This window comes from Macrobrachium nipponense, chromosome 13 (assembly GCF_015104395.2).
Source record: "Macrobrachium nipponense isolate FS-2020 chromosome 13, ASM1510439v2, whole genome shotgun sequence".
NCBI classification, from domain to species: domain Eukaryota; kingdom Metazoa; phylum Arthropoda; class Malacostraca; order Decapoda; family Palaemonidae; genus Macrobrachium; species Macrobrachium nipponense.
In genome coordinates, this window is record NC_087206.1 from 15,509,127 (window position 1) to 15,536,261 (window position 27,135).

General features: G+C 41.7%; 1 protein-coding gene and 1 non-coding gene across 2 annotated transcripts in view; both read left to right on the plus strand.

Annotated features, from left to right (window-relative positions):
* The window catches only part of LOC135225658 (uncharacterized), a 230,601-nt gene that overhangs the window by 9,681 nt on the left and 193,785 nt on the right, over positions 1–27,135 (plus strand). The gene's annotated exons all lie outside the window — the stretch shown is intronic.
* Positions 26,700–26,770, plus strand: Trnag-gcc (transfer RNA glycine (anticodon GCC)). Its single transcript has one exon. It is a non-coding gene; the product is annotated as a tRNA-Gly (tRNA).

Consider the following 27,135-nt stretch of genomic DNA (forward strand, 5'->3'; position numbering starts at 1 on the left):
ACCTCCAACCCCCAAGCAACCCAACTGAATTCTGTCTCAGTCGGCTGCGAGACGTGATCTCGGACAGAGGTTCAAATTACCTGCCTTCCTTTAGGCCTACCCAGGGGCGTGAGTGGCGCGCCGATGACCCAGGCCTCAGACAAAGGGACCCCCATACTTTCCTACAAAGAGCCACATTTTCTTCAAAGGTCCACACTGAACACGACATCCAGGTACGTCTTGTGGAACAGCATATTGCCAGTCTCTCCCCAACCTATTATCATTGTGATCCTCATTCTCCCAATCAATTTCCAGCACAAACAAAAGGAATTCATCCCTTTGTTCCCTCTCACTGCCTCATGGCCGCATGCTTCCCCTTGTGTGTGATCGTCCCAGACCAATGGAGTCATTGCATACTTCAGTGAAACCTTAAAAGTTCCTTCTCCCCAGTATTAGAGAATTAATTAATCAAAGCAAGAAGTCATTTTTCCTTTTATCTCGTTTAATCTGGGATTCTTTTTCCAGATTCCATGAGTCACGTGCCGTCTCTCTGCCGCAAGTGTGCATTAACCCAAGTGAATGAAAATCAGCTTGAATTGAATGAGACTATAAGCCCCAACGTGGGGGCCAATATCATTTAACTTTTCCTCCTCAGGCCAGCACGGGCCTTTTTGTAAATAAATAGTTTTAAAGTAACGAGCTGAGTTTTCTGGCGACCTTCCCTCTAAAGAAAGAAAAATCTAACTATCAGTTTACGGTAATTTCAAGCAATTCCCTCTTGAAATCCCTCAATTATTTCCGTTTACGTATCTAGCTTCTCTCAAGGCCCTATATACGTAACAATATATATATATATATATATATATATATATATATATATATATATATATGATATATATATATATATCTATATATATATATATCATATATATCTATATATATGAACTGATCTGTATGGAAAATTCATGTGTGAGACGTAACGGAAAATCTACTATATGTGTTGTGCGTAGCTACGTATGTGTGATCAGAGAGTAATGATCAGATAGATATCGCTGATTCATCGAATGCCCATATGTTCGTTGGTGGCGTGGCGTGGGTGATTCAAATGAGTGCCATACATCGAAGACCCTAATTGGTTCCTTTCAATTATAAGAGGCCAATCAGCTTAGACCTGTGACCCAAACAAGTTCAGTTTGAAAAGTTAAGAGTCAGTAGGGAATTAGTGGTCGACGGGTCAGGGCGTGTCTCAAAGACAGTGGTCGGCGCGTGTCGCCTTAGATTACCTTCCGACTATATAATAATCATATAATTAGTAGTGTATTACTAGCAACAGGGCCCTGTGTAACTATTAAGGAAAATACACGTGTTAATTTTATCTTACGCGTTTTATTGTACCGGTAGAACCCTTGTATGATCGAAAATCAGGTCATATAAATTGGTGTCAGTCGTGGGGTCTTGCCAGTGCATAATAATTAACAGCATAATTGTGAAGGTGAAATAAACAATGCAAACTCGAAGAAAAGCAGCGCGCGATGGGGGAGTGCCAGTACTAGCAGCACGAGTGCTAACAATAACAGTGCCGAGAAAAAGGACAGTGTGAATGATCCGGCAGTGGCAACAATTATCCAACACGCGTTAGAAGAGTTACACAAATTAACAAAAGAAACTCAAACAAAAAAGCCCGTCGACCCACCCACAATTTCGGCCAACGTCGCGTCGTTCACGCAAGTGCGATCAGACGGAAAAGTAGAAAAACTGCCAGTGCTAGATGGATCCGTGCCTGAGTTTGATAACTTATGCACTGGTGAAGGCTTCCTTTTGATCAAGACCTTTATAAAGTGTGTTGAAAACGCCACAATTGGTTGGACAGATAGAGAAAAGATTGTGCAAACGAAACGGAAGATCATCGGTGATGCAGCACGACAGATCAGGAGCTGGGACGTCCGTTATTCGGCAGACTGGGGTACTTTTAAACAGCACCTCACTCAGCAGTTTGCCCTACATCGAGATGAAAAGATGGGGCTAATGGAAGGTTATGACCCCAGGTTAGGGGTGGGAGAGTCGATTTCAGCCTTCTACTATCGCGTCGGTTAGGACTATGAGTCCCTCACCCCTAACGAAGACCAGACTGTAGAGGGAAAAGAAAACTTCTGTCGATGCATGCTGAAACGAATTCTTCCCACCTCCGTAGTGGGATTTCTTGTTGACGACAAGAGGCCCTTACACACCTTACTGCCGAAGGTACAACAACTATTCGACCACAGACGACGCCAGCAAACAAGGATGGGGGCACAGGTCACCTCCCAACCAGTTGTTGCAACGGTTAACCAGTCTGACCCAGCAAATCCTCAACCAGCCTCACCCACCATCCAGGGGGCTGGGTCACGCCGTACCCAGAAGCCTCGAAGAGGCAAGGGGAAAACAGCCGGGAATTACACGGTTGGCCGTTGCTGGGGGTGTGGGAGAGAGGGCCACCTGAGGGCCCAGTGCCCCTCTTTTATCGAGCCACGACGTTGTTTTCGATGCAAAGCAACAGACCACCTCGTGAGCACTTGTTCAAAAAACGACGACGGCCAGCGGAACAACGTTCCCCCCTCACCAAGGAGAGGAAGGGGAAGGCAGCATAGAGGAGGAGTCGGGAGGACCCCCGACTACACCCACAGCCGCCGGGTCCAACCAACGACCGTGTCCCCGGTAGGACAAGAGACGCCTTGTCGGGGAGGAGGGGAAGTCAGCCAACCCCTCGAGAAGTAGTGGATAGCCCTCCCCCACCTGTTGCTGCCCATGCCCAGATGTACAGGGTGCCAGGAGAGAAGGTGAGGCAAGAGCCTATCTCCCACCCTCAATCCACGAAGGAAGCCGTGGTGCCGATCGTGCAAATATGGGTAGGGGAGCGACAGGGAAGGGCGTTGATCGACACTGGTGCAAGTGTGTCTCTGTTAGAAGAACACCTGGTGACAGGATCGGTGCAGCCGATGAAAGGTTCTTTGGTTTCGAGTACTGCAGGTGGTCATCGGATGGTAACCCAGAGGGCTGTGAAACAACAGGTAACCATTGATGGGCGAGTGGTGATACATACCTTTTATGTAGTGCCAGCATTACAAGTAGAAGGAATTTCAGTTATTTTAGGAATAGATTTTGTGGATAGGAACGAAATAAGAGTGGCTGGCAAAGCCGGGAAAGGGATCGAGGTATGTTTAAAGGGACAAAGAATTCCCACAGAGGGGGAGAGACCGAGGTGCCTACGAGTCTCCCTTAAGTCGAAGGGAGCTGGGGGAAAAGTACCCGCTGCCCCAGAGACGGGAGATGTGGCACCACCTCCCCGGACCCTCTCATCCCTCGCCGTGACACCCTCACGGAGCATACCGGAAGGCACTTTAGTTATGATCAGACCCCATAACAAATGGGACGATTTTATCATTCCGGGTCTGAGTGAGGTAATACAGGGAGAAGTTAATGTGCCATTAATGAATGTCAGTGACCAACGTATCGTACTAGACAGCGAGTCGATATGCGACCTTGAACCTTGTGAAATAGCAGATGCTTCTTACACTCTCGCGACCTTGGGTAGCACATGTCAAGGTCGCAGTGAGGAACGTCTAAGTAGACTCCTCCGGACAGCTGATGGGTCTACCCCTGTTACTTATCAGAATATTGTGTCAAAGAAATCGTAGAAGGTTATCAAGATGTAATCGCGTTTGGCGAAGAACCCCAGGCAGAGTAAATAGTTTTTCCTTTGTTATAGAAAAAGGCCGGGGGTCATCCACCCATAAGATCTAAGCCTTATAGAATACCAGTTTGTTATCAGCGGGAAGTGGAGAGCGAGATTAATAAATTAAGGGAAACAAGGGACAATTAGAGAAAGTGAATCCCCCTCTTAGGCTATGTGTTTGATTATAGAAAGCTGAAAATAGTATCACGAAAGACAATGCATTCCCATTGCCCTCTATCGAAGAGTTGTGATTAATAGGTCAGGGATAGTAAATTCTTCACCACCTTAGATTTAAAGTCAGGGTATCATCAAATACCTATAGACGAGAGTAGCAAGGAAAAGACAGGCCTTTATAGCTAATGATCAATTGTTTGAATGTAATTACCTCCCTTTTGGGGTAAAGAACGCTCCTGCTCATTTTTCACGTGTTATGATGTCCGTATTAGATCCGCTAGTAGGACATAGCGTGTTTGTTTATTTAGATGACATAATCATAATAGGGGCTACAGTAGAAGAACACAAGAAGAACATTATTGAAGTTTTAGAAGCTTTAAAGCAACAAGGAATGAAAATTAATCTTACCAAATGTAAATTCTTTCAGCAAGAAGTTGAATTTTTGGGGCACATCGTAACATCCGAAGGCCTTAAGCCTTGTGCCGATAAAGTAGCAGCAATTAGAGATTTTATGCATGACACTTACCTGGCAGGTATATATATAGCTTATCCTCTTGTCGCACTGGCAGAATTTCAAAACTCGCGGCAACCGCTAGTACACTGGTAGTTCAGGTGATCGCCACCCCGTTCCCGTGGCGCTGGTGCTCGGAACCATTCCCATTTTCGTCAGATTTTCTCTGCCAGCCGAACCGGCAACATCGTTGAAGGTTCTCTTGATAGAATTTCCTGCTCGTTGACTGACTTTTCGATGTTTGGATATTGTAGTGTCTAGAAGTGAGAGATAGTAGTGTCTAGAAGTGAGAGATCTGGATCTTCTGGTAAACCAGCTCATTCACATGTAGATTTAGTAGCACCTTCCCCTCAGGTTTCTCCTGCGCCCGTTGCTGTATCTTAGGACACTACTGATCCGCAGATTGTGAAAGTGTTCGCTGCCCTTGCTTCCATGGGGGATCAGATCAAGCGATTAACGGATAAAGTGGAAGTGTTTAATGTTGGTGACAGTGTTGTGGAGGGGGCGCCTGATCGTCCATCTCGTGCTCCTAGACCTAGACCTCTGTCAAGCTCCCAGACCCAAGGGAGAAGGCATTCGACAGTCGAAGGGAGGCGAGAGGGGTTAGCTCACGATCAGTCGTCCCTTCAGGCAGTCCTGTTGTTGCGTCCCAGGCTGCAGCAGTACGCCAGAGAAAAGGTGTTACTGGGAAATGCTTTTATTCTTCTGATAGTTCTGCTTCAGGAAGGAATAGACGCTTTTTGGAAGAATCTCGTCCTCTTAAGAGATCGTACATGCCGACCTCGTCCCAGGATGAAAGGGTTTACGAGCAAGAGGGTTGGAGTAGCCCTGAGATTTTTTCGTCGGAAGACGAGGACGCAATCCCTATCAAGAGAAAGAGGGTTTCTCGTCCTTTAGATGTGGCTAACCGTGCGATGAGCGGTTATTCTCCTAATAGACGTCAGGATCGTTCGCCTCTTCGCTTCAGCCCTATGCGTCCTCATTCTCCTCCTCCTCCTCCTCATGATTCTCGTCAGGAAGCGGAGACTAAGGAAGTTTTGCGAGATATGCAGGAGAGATTAGCAGTCCTTGTTAAATCCTGGGAAAGGCCCGATCAACCTTCGGCTAGACGTAAGGACGCTTCTCTTCCAGTTAAGTCCTCCAAGAGGACGCAGGACAAGCTGTTGCCTCCCCTTTCTCAGGCGGCATTATCTCGCAATCCAGGACACAGTGTGTCCTATAGGAGGGACGTTTCTCCGACACCGCAGGACGCAAGAGGAAGAGTGATGGACACATGGTGGACGCAGCTGTTGCGGTGGACGCAGGACGCAGGCGGCAGCACGCTGAACCGTCTTCTTCCCAACAAGAAGGGGAAGGGTTTTGTAATGAGACAGTTTCTCATTCGCTGTCCAGGCAAGCTTTGAATAAGGATCCCTGATTGGATTTTCATCAAGATCTGGAATTCCAGGATATTTCTTCTCAGGAGGAAGACTTAGTTTTTTCGGAAGAGGACAAGAATGTGGAAACGCCTTCCTCGGATTACAAGAAGCTAACTGAGTGCCTTCTTTCCTTGTTTGAAGGAGATTTTCAACCGTCTGCTCCGTTATCTCCTCTGTCTCAATTCTCAAAGACTAAAGCACCCAAGAAATCTTCTTTCTTGAAAATGACGCTGTCGATTACAGCTAAGAAAGCCCTTCAACGAATCAATGAATGGCTGAAGGAGAAGAGAGAAGCGGGGAAGACTTCATTCGCTTTCCCTCTGGCCAAGTTGGCTTCGAAGTCTGGTGTGTGGTACGCTACGGGGGAAAGTCTTGGCCTGGGAGTTCCTGCCTCCTCCCAGGGGGACTTTTCTAATATCGTGGACAGCTCCCGTAGGCATGCCCTACACGCAGCCAAGGTGTGGTGGACTTCTTCAGAGTTCGATCATTTGCTGAAGGGCATTTATCGGACTTTTGAAGTTTTTAACTTCCTCGATTGGTCGTTGGGGTTTTGGGGCTTTGGCTCGTACCCTAGAGATGGAAGAAACCTTCGAATTGGATTTACCCTGAAGCATTATGTCCTGTATGGACAAAGCCTTGAGGATGGATCTAATGAACTTTCTTCACTTTTTACGGCAGGTGTGCTGAAGAAAAAGTAAGGTCTGTTGTGCTCGTTCGCTGCTAAGGGAGTCTCGAACGCGCAAAAGTCGGAGTTGATGTTCTCCCCACTTTCAGGACAACTTTTCCCATCGGAAATTATTAAGGATATCGCGCTTTCCCTTACTCAGAAGGCTACCCAGGACCTGCTGACTTCTTCAGTGAGGAAGTATTTGCCGACAAAGGTGGTAAAGAAGACACCGAAAGAATCAAGGACAACACAGCAGCCCTTTCGCGGGGTAAGGACCTTTACCCAACCAGCCTTTAGAGGTAAAAGAGTTCCTACAAGAGAAGTTCGAAAACCTCAACCAAGCAATGAGTTCGAAGTCCTCCAGACGTGTGTTGGGGCCAGACTTTTAGACTTCTGGGAAGTCTGGCAAAGCAGGGGAGCGGATCCTTGGTCCGTAAGTGTAGCGAAGGAAGATTACAAGATACCCTTCCTAAAGAAACCACCTCTCGCTACAACCCCGAGAGCCCTAGGGGCTCATTACATCGATTTAGAGAAGAGAGAGGCTCTTTGGCATCAAGTTGTCAGCATGTTAGAGAAAGGGGCAATAGAACCTGTTTTGGATCACGAGTCCCCAGGATTTTACAACCGGCTTTTTCTGGTACCGAAGTCTTCAGGAGGTTGGAGGCCAGTATTGGACGTAAGTCATCTAAACTTGTTCGTAGAAAAGACAAGTTTACGATGGAGGCGAACAATCGTCAGTACTGGCAGCGGTAACGTCCGGGGGACTGGATGGTGACGCTGGACCTTCAGGATGCGTATTTTCATATTCCGATTCATCCAAGGTCCAGAAAATATTTAAGATTCGTGATCCAGGACAAGATATATAAATTCAGAGCCCTTTGCTTCGGGCTTTGCAGGGCCCCTCAGGTGTTTACAAGGATGATGGCGAACGTGGCGAAGTGGCTTCATATGTTAGGTGTCAGAGTCTCCCTCTACTTGGACGACTGGCTCATAAGAGCCCAATCAAGGCAACAATGTCTGGAGGACACAGAGATTACATTGGAATTAACAAAGCAGTTGGGTCTGATGGTGAACCTGAAAAAGTCACATCTGATCCCCACACAGGAGCTAGTTTATTTGGGGATTCTGATATCCTCAGTGACTTTTCGGGCTTTTCCGTCCCCCGAAAGGCAGACCTTGTGCCTTCGGAAGGTGCAAGAATTCCTAGAGAAAGACCAATGCTCGGCGAGAGAGTGGATGAGCTTACTGGGGACACTCTCTTCGCTAGAGCGGTTTGTTTCTCTAGGAAGACTTCACATGAGGCCCTTACAGTTATTCCTGAACGAAGTCTGGCCAAGAAGATCGCAACCAGATTCCTTCCTGTTTCCAATTCCTTTAAAGATAAAGGAGGAATTGAAGTGGTGGCTAGCCCCGGGAAGGTTAGCAGAGGGTACGTCGCTCCAGCAGAAGAACCCAGACCTGATATTATTTTCCGACGTGTCAGAGGCAGGCTGGGGAGCAACGCTGGGCCCTCGAGAGAAGTCAGGCATTTGGAACAAGGAGCAAAAAGCTTGACACATAAACAGGAAGGAACTGATGGCAATTTTCTTGGCTCTGAAAGTGTTCAGAGCGTGGATCGGTGGCAAAGTGGTGCAGATCAACGCGGACAATACCACAGCTCTGGCATACATACGCAAACAAGGAGGGACCCACTCGTTTACTCTTTGCAATTTAGCGAAGGAGATTCTGCTGTGGGCAGAGTGCGAGAACGTCACCCTGCTCACCAGGTTCATTCAAGGGGAGAAGAATGTCAGAGTGGACCTGTTGAGCAGGGAGGGACAAGTGCTTTCGACGGAGTGGATCTTGCATCAGGAAGTATGCCAGAGGCTGTGGAATCTTTGGGGCAGCCCAGTGGTGGATCTTTTCGCTACCGCAGCGACGAAGAAGTTACCGAACTACTGTTCTCCAGTCCCAGACCCTCCGTGCAAGTCGCAGTAAGATGCCTTCCTACTAGGAACTGGACGGGGCTAGACGCGTACGCCTTTCCACCATTCAAGATTTTAGGAAGGGTAATGAAGAAATTCAGGGAAAGTCAAGGAACAAGGCTTATGCTCATAGCTCCATACTGGACGGCCCAAACTTGGTTCACAGAGGTACTGGAATGGACAGTGGATTCTCCGAGAAGACTACCCACAAGAGTAGATCTTCTCAAACAACCCCACTTCGATAGGTTCCACAAGAACACCCTCGCTCTGGGTCTGACTGCGTTCAGACTATTGAAAGACTTGTCAGAGTGAGGGGTTTTTCTAGAGAAGCAGCAAAGGCAGTTACTAGAGCACGAAGAGCTTCAACTATCAAAGTGTACCAGTCGAAGTGGGAGAACTTCCGTAAATGGTGCAAGAATCGGAAGATTTCTTCATCCAGTACCTCTGTGACCCAAATTGCAGATTTCCTTCTGTATCTGAAGAAGGAAGTGGGTTTGGCAAATCAAACCATTAAGGGTTACAAATGTATGTTATTTTCAGTGTTTAGGCACAGAGGATTAGATCTGTCCAATGATGCAGATCTTAGAGATCTTCTCAGATCTTTTAATATGAAGAAGGATCAACATTGCAGAGCGCCTTCTTGGAATCTTGATGTCGTACTCAAGTTCTTAGAAATGGATAGGTTTGAAGCTATGGACAGTGCTTCTTTACGAGAGCTATCGAAGAAGACTATATTCTTGGTAGCCTTAGCTACAGCTAAAAGGATTAGTGAGCTGCAAGCTATTAACAAACAAGTAGGATGGAAGCACAACAAAGCAGTTTGTTCGTTCCAGGAAGAATTCTTAGCCAAGAATGAGAATCCTTCACATCCTTGGCCAAGGTCATTTGAGATTACAGGACTGGCTGATCTAGTAGGTCAAGAACAGGAAAGGGTTCTTTGCCCAGTAAGAGCCTTACGTTACTATGTCGAAAGGACAAAAAGCATTAGAGGAGCCTCAGGTTCTCTCTGGTGTTCGGTGAAAGACCCTACCAGACCCATGTCTAAAAACGCTATGGCTTTTTTCATAAGAGAAGTCATTAAAGAAGCACATTTGTTTTGCCAAGAAGAAAGCTTCGGTTTGCTTAGGTTAAAGCTCACGAAGTGAGGGCCGTAGCTACGTCATTGGCGTTCAGAAAAAACTTAGCCCTCAAGGAGATTATAGACTACGTATTGGAGGACAAATTCAGTTTTTGCCTCGCATTACCTCAGAGACGTTAAGACAACTTTTGATAATTGTCAAACGCTGGGCCCGTATGTATCCTCAGGTACAGTACTGGGCAAAGGAGTTTCCACCCCATAACCTACTAACATGCTAGGCTTTTATTTTATTAGGTTATAGTGTTTTATGGTTGTCTGAGAAGGCTATTGCCTGCTCAGTCTATGAAGTAGTTGTTTTGTATAGTGATTGTGTGTGGTTCAGGTGACTAACTTTCCTAGCATGAATGCCCGTGGTAAATGAGGGCCAGGGTTTCCTGTCAGCGAATTGGTCACATGTCCAGATTTGTCAGACCCTTTGCTTTATATTAGCTTTCTCAACAAACAGGCACATCCTAGTTGAGAGCTACTAAGGTTTAGCAGGCTAAGAGGCAGGACCTACGAAGTCAGCTACCTTAGCAGGTAAGGAACCTAATAGTAATAGTAATTTTAAAAATTAATTAATTTTTAAATTATGACAATGTTGCTGTCTTTGACCCACCTCCAAATGTGTCAATCAGCTATATATATACCTGCCAGGTAAGTGTCATGCATAAAAATGATATTGTTATGATACAATAAAGTTTTATGCATACTTACCTGGCAGGTATATATAATTAAATTCCCACCCTCCTCCCCTCAGGAGACAGGGTTCAGAGAAAATCTGACGAAAATGGGAATGGTTCCGAGCACCAGCGCCACAGGAACGGGGTGGCGATCACCTGAACTACCAGTGTACTAGCGGTTGCCGCGAGTTTTGAAATTCTGCCAGTGCGACAAGAGGATAAGCTATATATATACCTGCCAGGTAAGTATGCATAAAACTTTATTGTATCATAACAATATCATATTTCCCCGACTGAAGAATGGAAAGGAAGTAGCCAGTTTCCTTGGGCTCGCGGGCTACTACCGTATATTCATAAAAGATTTCAGTAAAATAGCGAGACCGCTAGATTTATTGAGAAAGCAGAAAGATTTTCATTGGTAACGGGAGGAAGAAATAGCTTTTCAAGAATTAAAGATTTCACTCACTAGTAATGAACTATTAGCTTATCCAAAGTTCGATCGAGCATTTATAGTAACCACTGACGCGAGCAGTATAGCTATTGGGGGAGTGATTTCTCAAGTTGACGATGCAGGGAATGAAAAGCCGATTTGTTTTGCATCACGAGCATTGAAGGGAGCAGAGAAGAATTACAGTACCTTCGATAGAGAGGCATTGGCTATTCTATGGATGCTGGAGAGACATCGCTACTTTTTACTGGGGCATAAAGTCAAAATTAACACAGATCATCACCCATTGAGAGATTTATTCAAGAAAGGGGATTTGACCACTTGACAGGCTCGTTGGATAGAACGACTGTTAGAGTTTGATATTGTGGGAATTGAACATTTAGCAGGGAAAACAAATAAAGTAGCGGATGCCCTCTCCAGAAGTGCCATAATGGGAGTTACAACTTGAGCAGCAAAGAGAGAGGAACAACGACGGAAGAAGCAGTTAAATGAGTCGGAGGCAGCCGACGTAGAAAACGGGAATAACTCAGGAACTCCAGAGTTAGGGAGAGAGAAAAGGGAAACGAGTCGTGGGAGTGAAAGGGCTGATCCTCCTAGGGGGTCAGCAAGCGAATGCCCTGGGAGTGAAAATGAGTGTGTGATTGCTTTGTGTGGTTGGAGTGTTGGAGAGGTGATAAGGGGTCAGAAGTCTGAGCCATGGATCGGGCAGGTTAGGGCTTATGTAAGGGGTGCGAGTAACGAGTTTCCCGATTTCCAAAAGGTGCCCAGAAGTATGTTCTTCATTGAAGGAGATATTTTGTTTTGTAAATATGAGAAGAGACCGGGCGATATCCGATCTCGCGTCGTCCTTCCTCCCTCTTTGGTAGAGAAAGCCATCCACATGATACATGTAAGTGCTTATGCAGGACATATAGGTATAGAAAGGTCCCTCAGGAGGGCACGAGAATCCTTTTTTTGGATAGGGATGAGAACAGAGATTACAAAATTTATCAGCCAGTGCCACATATGTAATACCATGAAAAACCACAAACACACTATTCCAAAGGCTCGCATGTGGCCAGTAGAGCCAATTAAATTTAACAGAGTGCATATCGATGTCATAGGACCCTTCCCTCCTGGAGACTGACAGTTCAAATATGTATGTGTGATGGTGGATGCGTTCACGCGTTATACGCACACCTACGCAATGGTGGATATGACCGCAACATCGGTTGCCAGAGCTTTGTGTTCGTTCATAACGAAATTCAACTGTCCTCGTACTCTAATCAGTGATAATGGGCGTGAGTTTGTCAATGAAGTGATAAAAGAGCGGACAAAATTATTTAATGTGGAACATTTCACGGTCGCATCCTACCGGCCTTCAGCCAATGGGTTAGTTGAATCCCATAATAGAGAAGTGACAAATATTTAGTGGCAGACAGTCCGAATCAGTGGGCCGAGATGTTGCAAATGGCAGAATTTGCACTTAATACTGCGTATAACAGCTCCATAAGAGATACCCCGTATTTTTTAGTGTATGGACAGGACCCTTCATTGCCATATACTGTGATCATGGACCCTAGAACTTTACCGTTATATAGTGTCGAGCAATACCGGGTGATGTTCTGTAACCTAACCCAAAGAGTATTTCAGATAACACAGAAACTTCTGTTGAGGGCAAATGAAAAGTATCAGGCGCAATATGATCAGCGATTCCGCACACAAACGTCTAAGATACAAATAGGGGACAGGATCTATTTGAAAAGACTGCAACCGAAGAAACATAAACTTGAGCCCGCCTATTTAGGTCCGTACCGTGTTAAAGAAATTAAAAACGACACTGCGGTGATATAGCATATTAGGACCGGTGCCCAGGGCGAGTACCACTTATCACACATGCATCCCGTCAGAGAAGATGTCCTGATGTGGCATCTGAACAAACCGGTACCCCATTTCCGGGACTGCCTGGTTACCTGGGAGAGGAGAGTGAAGATGATATACAAGCTTGTCTAGGGATCATTAACGGTGCGCCCGACGTGCATACAGATGAAGGTCGCAAATATTGGTGTCATGTTCTGAAGTATGAACATTATTCTAAACGTATCTTTGCACCAACCTGCCGTGTTCCTTTTTAATCTTTTATTTTGATTTTGTGATGATACTTTTCGTGCATAAATTGAGACGAATCATACTTTCTGTTTCCTTATTGTGTTTTTACAAGTTCTTTGGTCTTGATGATTGATAGTAATCTGTTTATTTTATTGCTTTTTTCTAACCACAGGTTTTTTTTACTATCTGTTTATTTTATTATTTTTGAACTGCAGGTTTTTGTGCTCCAATTTTAAGAAGAATGTAATGTGTTTAATGTGGTGATATAAAATTTATATTTCATACAATCAACTTACCTGTCAGATATATACATAGCTAAGACTCCGTTGTCCCCGACAGAAATTCAAATTTCGCGGCACACGCTGCAGGTAGGTTAGGTGATCTACCGTCCTGCCCTGGGTGGCAGGATTAGGAACCATTCCCGTTTTCTATTCATATTTTTTCTGTCGCTTGGAATGTAAACAACGTTTGCAGTTCCTCCTGACTTGATTTTTGGATTTCATCGCCATCGATCTTCTGGGCTATCTTTTGCAGGGAAGTACTGGATCTTAGGTTCGGCATACGCATATTAATTTGTTTTAATAACTCTGGCTTCGAAAATTTCGAAGAATTGTTCACGTGTAACTACCGAACTTTTCGGTAGACACTCACATAGTTTGCAAGAAGGAAAATTTTAATATTTATTCATAATAACGTGTAGTAAATGTTAGAATTGATTGAGCTAACTTCCTTCTTGAGGAAGTCAGGAATAGAATTAGTTACCCTTCCTTTAGAAGTTTTTATAGCTCTCGTACTAACGAGCAGTTAGAGCATTAACAATACTAGTAGTGTTGTATCCTCATCTCCTTCTTACTTCACAGAATCTTCAAATTCATATTGCAATTTGAAGACAAAAGAATGTAGCTCAAAATACGAGCTATTGAAAGGTAAGAAGTGATTTTAGTGTTAGTGCAGTGGAGGGTGCGTTCTGATCGGCTCTGTTTCGCTCCAGCCTAGACCTCTTCCAAGCTCACATACCCAGAGGAGAAGGAAAGTCGAAAGCCTTACGGAGGTTATGGAGAATCCCCACCGATCATGCGTCCCCTCGTGCAGGATCGTAGAACGTCCCCCAGACTGCCAAGTTTGCCATTGGAAAGGCGTCCTAATTAGTAGAGGGTGCGTCCGATCGGCTCTGTCTCGCTCTCAGGCCTAGACCTCTTCCAAGCTCACAAGCCCAGAGGAGAAGGAAAGTCGTAAGCCTTACGGAGGCTATGGAAATCCCCATCGATTGGGCGTTCCCTCGGCAGGATCTGTAAAACGTCCCAGACTGCCAGGGATAGCCATTGGAAAGGCATCCTTTAAAAAGTGCGTCTCTTCTTCCGTTTCTTCATCTTACATCCAAAAAGACGAAGAATGTACATGTTTGGAGTTCAGACGATCTGGCTCGTTCTCTGAAAACTAAGAGAACACTGAGCGAGAGGCTGAGAGCCAGCCAGCAAGCTAGCGTGAGCCACGTTCCAACAGCCAGCAGCGAGCCGCGCTCCTCCAACAGACTAGCGCGAGCCTCGTTCATACAGATAAACGTGAGCCGCGTTCCAGCAACTGAGCGCGAGCCGCGTTCCAGAACTTTTTTCTTGGCGCAAGGCGCCTTCAAAGAGAAAACAGATGGCTAGACTGAGGAGTCTTATAGTAGAGTGGCAATCAGAAGGATGCTTCCATTGAACGTTTACTGGCAAGAGGCTCGTATAACAAGACTAGAGGCGCTCGGATCTATCGGCGCACGGGACCTTCCACGCAAGCGGAACGTTCCAGGAGCGAGTCTCCTTTCTAGCATGCGGAACTATCCTGACGCCAGGCGCTAGGCGCAAGGATCCAGACGCCAGGCGTCAGAATATTCCAAAATCTTCATTTGAGAGAGAGGTCAGTCGCGAGACTCCTCTTTGAGTTTTTTAACTTGAGCAACTTTCCCCTGGCAAATGTGCAAGATGTCGCACAGGCGGCCGTTGCTTTTGTCAGAAGGATTCTGATACTAAGAGAAACCCCTTTTCATTATTCAGAAGACTCCTGTGTTAGGCAGTTCCTCTCAATGCGGACTCTCTCCTTCATCCATGCTCTTCCCTCGTTTTGAGGAGACAAGAGCTTTGGGAGTTTTTCTTAATAAGAATCTCATCGACGTTTGGGTATGATGGCGGATAGGAAAATTCTACTTCCTTCCATAAACCCTAGTGATGAACAGGAATTCTGTCTCTTCCGCGATTTTTTGAGGAAATCACGAAGATTTAAAGAGTTCCTGGATTAACTTCCTTCCTTATGGATATATATATACTCTTTCTATCGTTCTATTAACGAAAAGAACGAAGATAGTAGAAGGTAGTAGAGTATCTGCTGGATGAGAATACGATACGGTCAAATCATAAACTCATACCGTAGTTACTTCTTTGCTGTGTAACTCAATTACCAGTATCCTTCTACGACTTTCTTAGGAAGGACTACGCTTAAAGGGATTGTTAAGACAACACCTACTTAGCTTCTAGATTTATCAAAGTCTTGTTTTGCTTAAATATGCTTTAATAAGAAATTCCTGAAGTTCGATAATAATTTTATAAGATTCCTTTATTAAAGGTAGTAGCTGGCACCCTCTTGGAAGAGTAAGGGCAGACGGCTAACGGAGACTGCTTTCGCTGAGAGCCTGAGACCAACGCAGTATCACGTAGGTGTCAGTCATGAGCGGTCGGGTTTATCTCTCTCTCCTGCGGGATGGAATAACTATCCGTATCTCTCCCCTACAAATCGCGGTCTTAACCTCGGATTGAGGGATAGTTAAGCTAACATAAATAAAATATTGTATGCCTTTTGCTAAGAAGCTTTCAATAAGAGAGATAGTACAACCTTTCAATGCTGTTTACCGTTGGTAACATTATTAAAGGATTCTATCGCAGCAGAACATTATATTATATAATGCTCTCAGGCTTACGAAAGCATAGCTTATTAGAGTACCTGCTCAGAAGATGGATGAGTCGGATGGGAAACATTCTCTTTGTGGCAAAACTTGTTTCCCTGAATGGATTATCTACGTATATAAAGTTTTTTCCTACTAAGAACGGAATTAACATGTGAAAGGATGTCTGGTACCATAAAGGGCACCGGTGTTTCTGGCACATAACCTAAAAAGAATTAGAAGGAAGCGCCAGCCTGGCGCAAGTTGCGCCAGCCTGGCACATAGCGCTAGAAGCGCCAACCTGGCGCAATGCGCCAGAAGCGCCAGCCTGGCGCAGTGAGCCAAGAGCACCATCCAAGATTTTCTCGTTTTAGCGAGTTATTGGACCTAAGAAGTCCAGTAGCCTTCTCGGACACCAGGCTCGGTAACGGCAAGATTCGTTCCTGATTTCGTTACCCATTTAATCACTTAGGCCAATTCCACGACTCTCTCATATCGCAAAGAGCAATCGAGAATCTCTTTTTTCACTCCTGTTCGCGTTAACAAAGAGAAACCTTCTCGATCGACGATAATAACTGTTAACATGTTTAACATTTATTGGAAAGAGTTGTGAGAACCTGCGGAAAGTCTTCTTCATAGATCAGGCTTCCTATAGACTGCTTCCTTTTCCTCGAACCAAGAGAGGTAGCAATATACGCCATCTTTATTTTTTTTTTTTAGAAAGGGGAATAAACTTTAGTCTTTTTTCCCCTAAATATAAATTATTTGCAGAATTTAAGATAAAGGGCGTCAAAGAAAGAGAAGATAATCCTTTATGCCTCATTTTGGCCTTAGAGAGGTTGGATTCACAGAGGTCACGTTCTTCTCACAGCATGTTTTGGAAGTCTTTTCCAAGACAGTCTGAATATTCTATCAGCATCTATTATAAAATGGACCTTAACAACCTCTCCACTCTGAGTCTGTCTGCATGCAGACTGACCAGAAGTGGACATGAATGAGAGGATTTTTCAAGGTAAATGACAATAGTCATGGACAAGATATAGAATTGCTGCAGATCGTGCTAGAGGGAATGAGGAAACTGTCCTCTTCCGATACCTCTGTGAATCACATAGTGGTTTTTTCTTCCCTTTCAGAGGGAAGAATCACCTTTGTATATATCTGCTATCAAAGAACATAGTAAAAGGCTATACTCTGTCTCTATAAAGGGATTGGAGATAGCAGAGGATTAAGATCTTCGGGATCTTATACGATACCTCAATATGACAAGAGTAGGATATCATGTACTTATAATGGGCGGATCTTTTTTTTTTTGTGGCCACAGATTCTATGTTCCGACAAGATGGATCTGCTCCTCATCAAACTTCTTTGAGAATTTTTATGAGGGAAATTCTTTGTTTCTCTGGGTCCCAAACGATCAAGAAGACAAGTGAATTTTTTGAGCATTGGAATCTCGCATCAGATTCTATGGAGATTAGGCAATGGGTTCTTGCCAGCATAGTATGTCTGAAAAAAGAACTAAAACCCCCTATTCCTGATTCAATGTTTTCAGATAGAGGTCTCGTTGTCCAGGCTGGGTACTTACGTTTTCATCTACAGTAGAATGGTTAAAACGTTTGCCTACAGAGTCTTTGGAATGCGATGACGGCTCGAAATGCTTCCCAGAAGGTGTTCAGAGGTATACAATAAAGAGCTAGAAATCAGGAGTACTCCCAATTTCAGCTCGGAGTCTCCTTCGACATCCAAGCTTCTTCCCTTCCTTCGGACAAGGATAGGGAAGATTCTGCAACGAGAAGGCCATTCAACAGGTAAGAAGAGATCTCGTGAGCAAGGAAAGTACTCAAGAAGGATCCTCCTCGGAGGAAGACTCTTATCTCTCATACTGTTAGATATCCTATCGTATACTGGATGTAGCTGACTACAATCACCTCCCCTTGCCGGAGAGGCCAAAGCTCAAAGTGGAAGAATTTCTTCCACCCTTCTCCAGTCTTGTGATTTACTATTGTGGCATGTTCAGGACTTTCGGACAATGTAGCGCCAACCAGGAGCCTTACTTATGCTAAAACAGGCGCTAAAAAACGCCAGAGGCAGACAGCCCCAAGAACACTGTCATTGTCTGATGAGGAGAAAGACCGGGCCTACAACCTGACACAGTTGCGCTAGATGCGAATATATAGGACGGATAAGAGTGTCCGATGTGGACATTGCCAGACATCCTCGAGACTCTACCAAGCTTGAAGCTCCGGCAAGTGGGGAGGAGCCAACCAGGCGCGAGGTACCAGCCAGCCGCGAAGCTCCAGGCAGGCACAAAGCGCCAACCTGGCGTGAGACGCCAGCCAGGCGCGAGGCGCCAGCCAGGCTCAAGCCAGGCTCTAGGCGCAAATCTCCAGCTAAGGCGCGAGGCGTCAACCAGATGCGAGGCGCCAGTCAAGCGAAAGGTACCAGACAAGCGCTAGGCTCCAACCAAGAGCGAAGCACCAGCCAGGCGCGAGGTTCCTGCCAGGCTTCAGGCTTCAGACGGGAGAGATTCATTTCAAGAAAGCCCTGGTCTTCTTTGAAACATGGAGATCTCCTAAGCACTTCATAAGTGACTTGATTCCTTCAAAACAGTGAGAATTAAAAGCGCAGGAAGTGCACGCTTTAGCAAATTTCTTGTTCTTTTTTTTTTTTGTACATAACAATATGTCATATAAGACATATTAGCTGTGTTGTACGGTAGAGGCAACTCTGTGTTGACTTCTCATTACACAAAGGATGTCAAGTTAACCTACGAGAGATCCTTCTCTTTTGGTTTATACGTTTCTGCGGATACGTTACTGGGATAAGGAGCCGACACTGATCCTTAACTTTGAGTTAAAGTTTTTTAACTTAGTGAAATTATTGGGGTTTTTGAAAGGAGTGTGGGGGATAACTCTTTTCAATTTGAGCGCGAACCCTCGTGTTAGGATCAGGTGATCGGGATCGGTGTTGCGCTCCTTCATAAGGTGTATTGTCATAGAAGTGGTCCAGTACCCATTGACAAAGTCCTTTCAGGCTCTGCCGAGTAAGCGGTTTCATACCCCATCGGCAGACCCACAAGAACTCTTAGCCATAGATCACATATCTCGCTAAAATCTTGAGGTGATGCAGACTACGGGCAACAGCCACGAAGTCTACAACCTATCATATAGGAACCAAGGTTTATTTATACCTACAACATATGTTGTTTACCTGTCTATTCCATGTTAGCTGTCTCTTACCCTCCACCAAAGGGTGTCAATCAGCTATGTATATATCTGACAGGTAAGTTGATTGTATGAAAATGATATTGTTATAATCCAATAAAGTTTCATACATACTTACCTGGCAGATATATACGATTAATGGCCGACCCAGCCTCCCCGCAGGAGACAGGTGGAAGAGAAAAAATATGAATAGAAAACGGGAAGTGGTTGCCTAATCCTGCCACCCAGGGCAGGATGGTAGCATCACCTGACATACCTGCCCAAGCGTGTGCCGCGAAATTTGAATTTCTGTCGGGGAAGGACGACGGAAGTCTTAGCTATGTATATATCTGCTAGGTAAGTATGTATGAAACTTTATTGTATTATAACAATATCATATTTCATTGATTCTTACATAATTTCTTTTTCATTAAAGAACATGTTTACAATGTGATGCGTGGAATTCAGAACAGACTGTAAATTGCCAATTGTAAGCACGCAATTTGACCCTGGCTTGCTAAGTTAGTTTTTATTCTGCATGAACTGTTAATAACATTCTAATAACATTTCGGTCGGTAAGGTACTCAAATAATAGTGCACAAATGATAGGCTAAATAAGGGAAAAATGCATACAAAAAAATAAGGAAAAAAAATAGTGTTATGAGTTCTGCGGGACGCAGAACTTGATGGGGGAAAATTCATGTGTGAGACGTAACGGAAAATCTACTATATGTGTTGTGCGTAGCTATGTGTGATCAGAGAGTAACGATCAGATAGATATCGCTGATTCATCGAAAGCCCATATGTTCGTTGGTGGCGTGGCGTGGGTGATTCAAATGACCTGTGACCCAAACAAGTTCAGTTTGAAAAGTTAAGAGTCAGTTGGGAATTAGTGGTCGACGGGTCAGGGCGCATCTCAAAGACAGTGGTCGGCGCATGTCGCCTTAGAGTACCTTCCGACTATATAATAATCATATAATTAGTAACGTATTACTAGCAACAGGGCCCTGTGTAACTATTAAGGAAAATACACGTGTTAATTTTATCTTACGCATTTTATTGTACTGGTAGAAACCTTGTATGATCGAAAATCAGGAAAATAATATATATAGTATATATATATATATATATATATATCTATATATATAATATATATATAATATATATATATATATATATATATATATATATATATATATATATATATATATATATTATATATATATATCATATATATATATATATATATATATATATATATAATCTTATCTATATGTATATATATATAATTAGCTATATATATATATATATATATATATATATATATATATATATAATATATATACACTATACATATACATATGTATATGTATGTATGTATGTATATACATACATATATATATACTTCTAGGGCACAATTTTTCACGGATACAACATTCATTGAATAGAATGGCTTTCTCACTGTTAACCAGCTTTTTTGAAATTGCTTCATATTTTCTAATTATTTTCTTTACTTCATTGTTCAGGTTACTAATGGACACATAATGGGGTTCTTCCATTTAACTCCAGTATTTTACACGCGACAGCTGTTTCGTCAACCTATACGTATTGACGTTTTCAAGAAGTACTGATACAAATATGAGCCTACATGCGTTTTGTGACGCCAATGAGGACGGAAAGGTAGTACAATTGCCAGATACTTAGTTTTAAGTATTTAAAAACAAAAAGACTATAGTGAAACAAAAATAAGACAAATAAAATAAATATTGTTAACAACAGAAATTATATAAAAAAGTTGAAAGTAAGTTTATTATACACATTATACATTAAAATTATTACATAAATATATATATTACATATGTTTAATTCACTGAAAGTCAGTGTGCGCTCCTGTCCGCGTGTGGGGGTTTTTGTTCCCGCGTTGAAGGACTGCCTCCTACACGAGGGCAAGGAACGGTCTGCCTCACGTTGGATGTTAAGGCTGGGACGTTGCATTGTTCGATGCTGACTGCTTGTGATATCAATAAACGATTGTAGTTGCCTTCCTTGTGTATTATTTTGGTGTTTGTGAGAAGTTTTCTTGTAATGATGGTTTTTTATTGTGGGTATCCACAAAGTGCTGATGAATGGCTCCTTGGTTTCTGTGGGCCTGCATGCGACGTTTGAGTGTGGTGGTTGTGTGTCCGATATAGCATTTTTGGGGGACTGACATTGCTCGTCAGCACAGAAAAACTTGCTATACTATATCAGATTTAACCCCTTTCTCCGTCGATGGGGCCGTACTATTTTTCATTACCAAAGAGGCCGTAAGGTTTGGTTTGCAGTAAAATCCTTGCTGTTATTTTGTTATATGGCGCTAGGGGGGTGGTTCCTCTTCGCAGTATACCAAGGATGGCTTTCCTTTCATCTTCGTGGTGTTTGTTGTATGGTATCTGATGGTATATCACTATTTCTTTGTCTTTGTCTTGTGTGTTGTTCCTCGGGGTCGGATTATGGAAAGCCTCTAATCTCTTTTGACAACTTGCTGGATCATGTCATCTGGATATCCGTTATTTGTGAGCAGCTGTTGAACTCTGTGATTTCTTCGTTAGTCGCTTTCCACGTGGAACAGTGTTATGGCGCGTTTTATGTATGCATTTACCACAGATCGTTTATATGCATCAGGGCATTCTCCTCTAGCATTTAAGCATCTTCCAGCGTCTGTCTTTTTAGTGTATACGGTGGTATTGTATTTGTTGTTCTTTTGGGTCACAAGTACGTCCAAGAAAGGGAGCATCTTCTCATCACTTCTTTCTACCGTAAAATTTAATGTAGAATTTGCTTGGAGAGAGAGAGAGAGATATATATGATATATATGTATAATATATATATATATATATATATATATTATATATATATATATATATATATATATATATATATATATATAATACATACATTCAAATCATACATAATATGTTATATATATGTATGTATACATATATATATATAAATATCTACTATATATTATATAGTAATATGTATCTATATATAGTATATATTTGATACTAATAATAGTATTATGATCTGTATGTTATGTATGTATTGTATTGTATATCTATGTATCTATGTAATTAATACATACATATACATAAGTATAATATTTAAGTATGTATATATTATCTATAATATATATAATATATATATATATATTGTATGCTATGTACGTATGTATATATACTACATAATATACATAAATCCACTCACTATTTTAATCAATAGCCAAGGCTAGAATGTGGAAAGCTTCTGATTATTACCTAGGATTTTGACCGTGAAAAGAGCTAGTTTCTAGCGCAGCCTTAATAGGATTATTTTTGGTACTATTGTGAATATCTTAAGTGATTCGGAAACAATAAAAAACCCTGCACTAGAATTGACTACAATGATTTTAACAGCTGACCTTTCATTTACTTTATCAACACTGTATTCACTTATTCTTTCATATCTTCTATGAAGGAGAGGATATAGTTTTAGGTTGGTAAATCACAGGTAAGTGGATCAAATCCCAAAGAGGCTAGATTGCCTGTCTGTAATATATTGTTATGAACAAAAACTTTTCAATGCACCTGCAGAAGATAATTGCAAAGTCTATGTTACACAATATGCATGAATAAGGTCACAGAAAATGGGAATTAACATCTACAGTTGATAAGCTGGTGCCTGACGGAGCTTAGAGGATCGCTTGTGATGCTGGTAGTGACGATTCATTTTCAGCATCAACAGGGATGAATAAAAAGTAAAAGATTTCACTGCTTTCTCTAGCATCGGTGTTTCAATGGTAGAATTCTCGCCTACCATGTGGGGGGACCGTGTTCGATTCATGGCCAATGCAAAACTTTAAATGGAGGAGAGAATCCAGGTTGATTTAAAATAGCTGATGATAATGTCTGAAGTTAAACAGATTCTCATAGATGGTGTTAAAAAATTTGACTTATGGTCAACCAGCTTGATCAGCTGTTGCATTTCAGCAATGGGGATATTAAGCAATATGGAGATTGTTATTGTTATTACTAATCAGGACAAAACATACTTACAGTCCTTACAACTGACCTATAAGTTATTGATCCAGTAATGCATAGGTCTGTGGTTCATATTCTAAAACGAGAACTGAGTCTGTAGCTTTTATTTCCAAACGAGTGTGCATGCTTATAATATAGAAGTAGTTGTAGTGCAGTTTAAATCTGAGTAAATCATGGTAATTTGAAATGGTATTCATGTATAATGGAGCCAAGGAAATGGTCTCGGACTAATGTATAGCTGCAGAAGCGATTGTTGGAGAACTGCATTATATTCCACCATTTATTAGTACCAATTACCATGATTGCCAGTGCCTATTAGTGTTCCTTCTCCCCTACAGTCCTTACCTTTCTTATTCTATCATGAACTTTATATTATATATTCTAAAAATTTGCATTGGCCAGGAATCGAACCCGGGCCTCCTGCGTGGCAGGCGAGGATTCTACCACTGAACCACCGATGCCTAGAAAATGTATGCAAAATTGTTGTCAATTGTTGATCCTAATACTGTCTAGGCACTGTCAACTTTAAGAAAGCCAGTTGTCGCTGGTTGTCAATTCCGGTTTATAAATCTAAATTTCATACTATGTTGTGCACCATGGACTTTGAAAAATTCCTATATTATTTCATGGAGGATAGGTTGTGATGCTAGTAGTGACGTTTAATTTGCAGCATCAACAGGGATGAATATAAAGTAAAAGATTTCAGTGCTTTCTCAAGCATCGATGGTTCAGTGGTAGAATTCTTGCCTGCTTCGCGGGAGGCCCGGATTCCATTCATGGCTGATGCAAAATTTTAAATGGAGGAGGGAATCCAGGTTGATTTAAAATAGCTGATGTTAATGTCAGAAGTTAAACATACCCTCCTAGATAGTGTTAAAACAGGGGACTTATAGTCAACTTGCTTGATCAGCTGTTGTATTTCAGAAATGGGGATATTAACCCTCTTATGCCGACTGGACGTATTTTACGTCGACATTTTTTGTATTTTACGTCGACTTACAAAAGTTTTTTTAAAATTCGCGGAAAAATACTTATAGGCCTACCAGCCTAAAACTTTTGAATCACGCGCCTTGGGGGATGCTTGGAGTTCATGGATCGAGTGTTGTTTTGTTTACAATCGTTACGCAGGCGCGCAAGCGCGAATTTCTTTCTTGCCGCACTAAAAAGTATCTGTGACACATCTCGGAAATTATTTTGTCACTTTGACATAATTTTTGTACCATTGTAAATTAGCCGTTACATGAAGTATTATATATGAAAATGTGCGCATTTTTATGTAAAATACAACAATAAAATAATCATGATTGTAGCTTTTATCAGTTTTGAGATATTTTCATATAAATAACGATAATTTCCAAAATTTCAACCTTCGGTCAAATTTGACTACCGAAATGGTCGAAAATCGCAATTGTAAGCTAAAACTCTTATATTTTAGTAATATTCAATCATTTACCTTAAGTTTGCAACTAATTGGAAGTCTCTAGCACAATATTTCGATTTATGGCGAATTTATGAAAAAAAATAACATTTTCTTTACGTCCGCGAGGTAACTCTTCCGAAAAAATCATACGTGCGATTGTGGTAATGTTTGCACCATTTAAAAATTAGCCGTTATGTAAAGTTTTATATATGGAAATGTGCGCAATTTCATGCACAATACAACTAAAAACAACCAATGGTTGTAGCTTTTATCAGTTTTGAGATATTTTCATATAAATAACTATAATTGCCAAAATTTCAACCTTCGGTCAACTTTGACTCTACCGAAATGGTCGAAAAACGCAATTGTATGCTAAAACGCTTATATTCTAGTAATATTCAAGCATTTACCTTCATTTTGCAACAAATTGGAAGTCTCTAGCACAATATTTCGATTTATGGTGAATTTATGAAAAAAAAATAACATTTTCTTTACGTCCGCTAGGTAACTCTTCCGAAAAAATCATATGTGCGATTGTGGTAATGTTTGCACCATTTTAAATTAGCCGTTACATAAAGTTTTATATATGAAAATGTGCGCAATTTCATGTATAATACAACAAAAAATAATTGAAGGTTGTAGCTTTTCTCATTTTTGAAATATTTGCATATAAATCACTATAAAAAGAAAAAAAAAACCACGTTCGGTCAACTTTGACTCTACCGAAATGGTCGAAAAACGCAATTGTAAGCTAAAACTCTTACAGTCTAGTAATATTCAGTCATTTATCTTTATCTTGAAACAAATTTGAAGTCTCTAGCAAAATATTTAGATTTATGGTGAATTTTAACAAAAAATCTTTCCTTCCCTCCGTGCGCGGATTCTCCGCCACAAATCTCCGTAATGCATACGTCCCTTTCTTGGAATATTTGCTCCATTTCATATTAGGCATTTCATAGAGTTTTATATATGAAAATGTGTTCAATTTCATGTAGTATTAAACGAAAAATATTTGAAGGTTGTAGCTTTTCTTATGTCCGAAATAATTGCATATAAATAATATATATATATATATATAAAAATTCGACATTCGGTCAACTTTAACTCGTCAGATATGGTCGAAAACTGCTATTGTAAGCTAATAGTCTTACAGTATAGTAATATTCAATCATTTGTATTCATTTTGAAAGAAATTGGAAGTCTCTAGGACTGTATTTAGATTTATTGTAAATTTTAGAAAAAAATATTTGTTTACGTCCGCGCGTTATGAATTCATGCATTATTTTGTGATAATATTTTCTGTGTTGCTTTTATCGTTTTACAATGTGTTATATGCCAAAATGATCGCAATTTAGTGTACATTACAACGAAAAAAAAGTAACTTGTTACCTTTAACTGTTTTGCACACAGCGCGATTTGAATACAATTATATAAGAAATTTCGTTTTTGCGCTATCATATATCGCATTATTTATATATGATAATGATAATTTTTTTCATTTCTGATCTTTGCATAATAAACCTCAGGCAATGACAAAAAATGGAGCCAAAAATGAACTCTTAATCTTGAAAACTAAGCGCGCTGTGATTTTTTGAAAAAAATATTTTTTCTGCTTCCGCGCTCACTACGAAACCCCTCCGGCACACGGGAGACAATTTTTTATTTACCGCTCCGGCGTAAGAGGGTTAATCAATATGGAGATTGTTATTGTTATTACTAATCAAGACAAAACATACTTATGACTGACCTATAAGTCATTGATCCAGTATTGCATAGGTTTGTGGTTAAAATTCTAAAAGAACTTATTTCCAAACGAGATTGCATGCTTATAATGTAGAAGTAGTTGTAGTACTGTTTATGGTAATTTGAAGTGGTAATCATGCAAAATGGAGCCAAGGAAATGGTCACAGTCTACTACATAGCTGCAGAAGTGGTTGTCGGCAAACTGTGCATTAAATTCCACCATTTATTAGTACCAAGTACCATGATTGCCAATCCCTATTAGTGTTCTATCTACCCCACAGTCTTTACGTTTCTTATTCTACTATCATCAACTTTATTTATATATTCTAAAAATTGCATCAGCTGGGAATCGAACCCGGGCCTCCCGCATGACAGGCGAGAATTCTAACCCTGAACCAATGATGCCTAGAAAATGTTTTCAAAATTGTTGCCATTTGTTGATCCTAATACTGTCTAGTCGCTATCAACTTTAAATTAACATTTGTCGATAAGCTGGTACCTGGCAGAGCCGAGAGGATCGCTTGTGATCCTGATAGTGACGTTTCATTTTCAGCATGAACAGGGATGAATAAAAAGTAAAAGATTTCACTGCTTTCTCAAGCATCGGTGGTTCAGTGGTAGAATTCTCGCCTGCCACGCGGGAGGCCCGGGTTCGATTCCCGGCCGATGCAAAATTTAAAATATAGGAGGGAATCCAGGTTGATTTAAAATAGCTGATGTTAAAATCAAAGTTAAACAGATCCTCGTAGATAGTGTTAAAAAAGGGGACTTAATCATCAACCAGCTTGATCAGCTGTTGTATTTCTGTATTGGGGATATTAAGCAATATGGAGATTGTTATTGTTATTACTAATCAGGACAAAACATACTTATGACTGACCTATTGATCCAGTAATGCATAGGTCTGTGGTTCAAATTCTATTATTGTTATTACTAATTAGGACAAAACATACTTATGACTGACCTATTGATCCAGTAATGCAAAGGTCTGTGGTTCAAATTCTAAAAGGAGAACTTAGTCAGTAGTCAGTAGCTT